The sequence below is a fragment of the Muntiacus reevesi genome, chromosome 13, assembly GCF_963930625.1.
Source record: "Muntiacus reevesi chromosome 13, mMunRee1.1, whole genome shotgun sequence".
Classification (NCBI taxonomy): domain Eukaryota; kingdom Metazoa; phylum Chordata; class Mammalia; order Artiodactyla; family Cervidae; genus Muntiacus; species Muntiacus reevesi.
The window spans coordinates 53,984,253-53,989,972 of record NC_089261.1 but is presented as its reverse complement, the minus strand read 5'-3'; the positions used below and the strand labels follow the sequence as shown (position 1 = coordinate 53,989,972).

The window sequence follows — 5,720 nt, the reverse complement described above, 5'->3', positions numbered from 1 at the left end:
GGGATTCTCAGCCAGGGGCATCAGGGGAGACTGAAGGAAGGAGTGAGAAAGGGAGAGACAGACAGACAAGGGATGTTGAAGATGTTTGGCACTCAGAAATTACCAAGGAGAATCAGAAGAGAAAGTTTCATTTTTACCTTTTTCTGATTAATCGCCAACAAATAAACTCTACCTTATCTGTCAAGACAGAAAATGATTGAAGGAGAGTGATGACTGTGTGTTACCTGTGAAACAGACCTACGCAAATGTCACCATGAACAAAAGCTCCCGTGGATGGACCAGGAGAAAACCAGGCAGGCGACCTGGTGTGGTTGCAACGGCATGGTCATACAAAGTATGCCAAAGAGTAGTTTTAGAAACGGGTATTTTCTATAGTGGTGATTTTTTTATTTTAATTGTGAAAGAGGAGAAACAGAACTGTGACTGTGTTTCCAACCTCTGCAACTGATTCCAGGCAGAATCAGGTCAACCATAGTGGAATCTGTTTTTCTGCTGGGAGATTGATGGAGAGGGTAACGTAGTACCTCCATGCCTGCCTTTCCTCTCCCTGTGATGTTTGGGGTGTTCTGGGTTATATAATAGAAACCGCAGGCTCATCTCATCAGTTGTCAGAGCTGCAAAACTGCTGCTCTGTGGAGCCCTGCTTCAGTTAGGACTTCACATTAAAAGCAGGAACTTTGTTCATGCAACATTATTCACAATTGCCAAAAGGTAGAAACAACTCAAATGTCCATCAACAAGTGAACAGGTAGATAAAACATGGTATATGCTACAGTTCATGGGGCTGCAAAGAGTTGGATGACTGAGAGATATAGCACCACACAACACATATACAGTCAATAGAATGTTATTCAGCCATAAAAAAAAAGGAATTCTGACACATGGTACAACGTGGGTGAACTGTGAAAACATTATGTTAAGTGAGATAAGCCAGATAAAATAGGAAAAATCCTGTATGACTCCATTCATATGAAGTAACTGCTGCTGCTGCTGCTAAGTCACTTCAGTCGTGTCCGACTCTGTGCGACCCCACAGACGGCAGCCCACCAGGCTCCCTCGTCCCCGGGATTCTCCAGGCAAGAACACTGGAGTGGGTTGCCATTTCCTTCTCCAATGCAGGAAAGTGAAAAGTGAAAGTGAAGTCACTCAGTCGTGTCCAACTCTTCGTGACCCCATGGACTGCAGCCCACCAGGCTCCTCCGTCCATGGGATTCTCCAGGCAAGAGTCCTGGAGTGGGTTGCCATTGCCTTCTCCATGAAGTAACTAGGATAGTCAAATTCATAGAGACAGAAAGTAGAATGATGGTTTCCAGGGAGTGAGGGAGAGGGGGAAAGGGGAGCTATAGTTTAGTGGACATAGATCATCAATTTGGAAAGGTGAAAAAGTTCTGGGGTGATGGTTGAACAGCCCTGTAGATGTACTTAACGCCACTGAACTGTACACGTACAAATGGCTAACATGGTTAATTTGTGTTATGAATATTTTTCTATAATAATTAAAAAAGAAAACATTTAGAGCTTTATGGTCAGCTTCCCTCAAGTTCAAATTAACATCTACCACTGATGAGTGATATTACTTTGACCAAATGTTTTAGGTTCAGTTTCCCTATCTCTAAAATGATGGTAATAATACCTGTCTCAATCCTATTGTTTAGTACAGCAAATAACATTCAATAGTCTGTGATAAATCATAATGGAAAAGAGGGCGGGAGGCGCGGCAGCGGTCAGGCTACTCAGCTTCGCGAAGGCTCTCGGCGCGCCGCGGCCCTGACCACCCGGCTCTCGCCCTCCCCGCTGCCACGATGCCCAAGAGGAAGGTCAGCTCCGCCTAGGGGGCGGCGAAGGAGGAGCCCAAGAGGAGATGGGCGAGGTTGTCAGCTAAACCGGCTCCTGCAAAAGTGGAAACGAAGCCAAAAAAGGCGGCGGGAAAGGATAAATCTTCAGACAAAAAAGTGCAAACAAAAGGGAAAAGAGGAGCAAAGGGAAAACAGGCGGAAGTGGCCAACCAAGAGACTAAAGACTTGCCTGCAGAAAATGGAGAGACTAGAAACGAGGAGAGCCCAGCCTCTGATGAAGCAGAAGAGAGAGAAGCCAAGTCTGATTAATAACCACACACTCAGTCCTGTCAGTGGTCCCTGTCTCCCTTCTTGTACAATCCAGAGGAATATTTTTATCAACTATTTTGTAAATGCAAGTTTTTTAGTAGCTCTAGAAACATTTTTTAAAAGGAGGGAATCCCACCTCATCCCATTTTTTAAGTGTAAATGCTCTTTTTTAAGAGGTGAAATCATTTGCTGGTTGTTTATTTTTTGGTACAACCAGAAAATAGTGGGATATTGGATATGGGAGGCTTTGATTGTCTTGGGTTGTCACCTTAACATTCCATAGATGGGGGGTAGCTTTTATATCCTATAATACAAAAGCATACTAAATGGCAGTTTGGAGTCAGTTGTGCATTTAATGTCTTGAACACTTTAAATTACTTCTCTTCCCATATTGTTTTGGTAGAATTATTTCCTACAGCAAACCACTTTTTGATCTTGGCTCTCCTAGTCAGAATTTTGTGCACTATCCTATAACATATTTGGTCGTGGTAGTCCAGTTTTCCTAGTAACTTGGTTAATGTGCTGTGAACGATTAACAGTTTGGGTGTGTAGTGTATATGATATTAAATTGTGAATCAGTGGGACTTATGTAACAACATATCAATATTTGAAGATATTGGTACTTGATATCCTGTTAAGGAAAGTTTGCTCCAAATTTTAAGCTGGAAAGTCACTGGAATAACTGTTAAGAATCACAACTGCATGATATTTTAGATTTCTGGTACATATGTGAAGAATTGTGTACAAATTGAAATGTCTGTGTAGTGATCCTCAAAACAACCAATGAAATCTCAGTTATAAAAGAAAAAAAAATAATGGAAAAGAACATGAAGGAGAATGTATATATGTATGACTGAGTCACCGCTGTGGAGCAGAAACTAACACAACACTATAAATCAACTAAGTGTGTGCTAAGTCACTTCAGTCCTGTCCAACTCTGTGTGACCCCATGGGCTGTAGCCCACCAGGCTCCTCTGTCCATGAAATTCTCCAGGCAAGAACGCTGGAATGGATTGCTATGCCCTCTTCCAGGGGATCTTCCCGACCCAGGGACAAACTGACGTCTCTTAAGTCTTTTGTATTGGCAATTAGCAGGCTGGTTCTTTACCAAATACCTGCCTCACAATGTTATTGTAAGGGTAAATAGCACAACACGTGTACAACACTTATCACAGAGCAATGTTCAACAAATGTTGATTGTTATTAGCTGGTGTTGACAGAGGAAAAGAACTGAAACCTCTAAGAGGAACTGACAGCCAGGTTGCAAGGTTCTGCTCTCTTCGGATGAAGTCTTCATGAACCTTGTGTGTAAGTAGAGGAGTTTGAGTTAAGCAAGTGTTCCTTCACAAGTATCCGAGTTATCCCAGGAAGCAGGAGGAAACACCTCCAAATCAGTAAGGCCAGGGCGATCGAGCAGGAGACCAGACACAGGAGAAAAGCAAATATATCTTAAAATGCAAGTAAGCAGTATCTGCAATGACATAAGTCTTCACTGGTGGCTTAGACGGTAAAGAACCCACCTGCAATGCAGGAGACCCAGGTTCGATCCCAGAGTTGGGAAGATCCCCTGGAGAATGGAATAGCTACCCATTCCACTCTTCTTGCCGAGGAAATCTCATGGACAGACGAGCCTGGTGAGCTACAGCCCATGGGGTTACAAAGAGTCAGACATGACTGAGCCACTAAGCACTTGGACTTGCATGCAATAATACAAGGTGATTTTATAACTAGCTCCCTGAAATGGAGAAGTGTCTAGCAAGTCAGAGGTGCTACATGACAATTAATTGTCCTGTGCCCGTTAATTCAGGCCGTGTTTCACGTTGGCAGTGGGCTGTTTAAGCAAGCCCTCCTTTGTCTGAGTTTAGAAAATGTGACATTTGTAACTTCCCGCAAGGTCAGTTCCTCTGTGCTAGTTTTCCCCTCAGGCATTTAAGTTATGCAAACATAAAATTTTTTTCTGTACCATTTTTTAGACCAAGTTTCAGGAAGTTAACTTTTAAGTTTTGGGGAGGGATTTCTGTTCTGTTACTGATTACTACCTAAGTGATTGTTTATTCCCAGTACACTTAACTGCCACCAGTTATGCTGGAGTAACAGGGGACCTGTTTTCTATCTGTATCTTCCTTTGGCAATATCAATGTCTGACCTTTGGCCTTTTTTAAAAGAAATTTTTTTGGCCATGCCACAGGGCATGTGAGCTCTTAGCCCTCTGACCAGGAATCGAATTAGCTCCCCCTGCACGGGAAGCACAGAGCTAACCACTGGGCCGCCAGGGAAGTCCCTGGCCTTTGTACTATGCTGACAGCTCTGGGCTTTACCTCTGGTCCTAAATAAACAGGAGCCCCCACTTCACTTACTGGGCTTTCCAGGTGGCACCAGTGGTAAAGAACCCGGGTTCTTTATCAAGAAGCACCTCTGAAATGAATATAATGTTGTAAATCAACTATATTTCATTAAGAAAAAGAAAAAAGAAAACACCTCTTGGGAGTATGAGTCAGTGGACCTGAGATGGGACTCTAGGCTCTACAGGTGACTAGGATGCACAGCTCTAGTTGAAAATCATCGTTTTCAGCCCTCAATTGTCCTCCCATTCACAGGTGACCATTCGTCTTCACTGTGGAGACGCTGCTGCTCCCATGACCTTCAGGATGGAGTTTAGAATCAGAACAATACAAAGCCACATACTCTTCCCTCCCAAAGCTCCCAGAGGGTGAGAATAATGATACACACAGCTGGAGAAAGTCTTCTTCTAGTACTTCAATTGGGAACTTGGTTGACCTTCTCAGTTGGCTAGACCTTTGCTTTGAAACTCCTCTCCATCTACCCACCACCATGTTCTGTCACCTAGACCACTTCTATAACCTCTAACTGGTCTTCCTGCCTTCCATTTTTCTTCTTACTAGTCATTCCCTATAACGGAGCAAGTGAAATCCTTCTGGATGTAAATCCTAGCAAGACGCTAACCTTGTTAAAAAAACCCCTAGTGCTTTTCCAGGGCCTTGGGATAAAGTCCACGCTCTTAACACACGAGCTGGCTCTCTCCCAGTCCTCTTGGTGGCCTTTCTCCCTCTTGTGCTGTAGCTCAAGAACTTGAATATGTATTAGTTTTGTGCTTCTTATCTCTGCACCTTCAACACACTGTCCTTCACCTAGAACACACACTTTAACCTCTCCATCATTCCTTCCCTCTTTCATCTGACTTCACTGCCACTCAGCTTTTAGCACTGGACCTTAAAAACTTGCCTGCAAGTCCCTCTTGACCTTTCTTCAGAATCAATCATGTTTACCATGTGCTGGGATGGCATCTCTACTTTTATTATCAATGTATCATCTTAAAGGCTCCTTCAGTGTCTGTCTGCCCCAGTAAATGCAAACTCATTGAGGGCAGGCATGATTTGTAAGTTTATCACCACTCTGTCCCCATGTCTGAGGTTGACACACATGGCTAAAATGTTGAATACATATTTACTAAAATAAAGTCTTTGGATCAGCAGAGAAGTAAAACATGGTGGTCAGTTCTACAACGTGAAACAATTAAAGTAAGAGTGTGACAGGCATTGAGCCTTACTCCATGTGAGACGCTTTGCTAGGGCTTTACAAAACAATATAATAAAA

General features: G+C 43.2%; 1 pseudogene; it reads left to right on the top strand.

The window, feature by feature from the left end:
• Window positions 1-1,802: 1,802 nt before the first annotated feature.
• Window positions 1,803-2,556, top strand: LOC136146048 (non-histone chromosomal protein HMG-14 pseudogene; annotated as a pseudogene).
• Window positions 2,557-5,720: the final 3,164 nt, after the last annotated feature.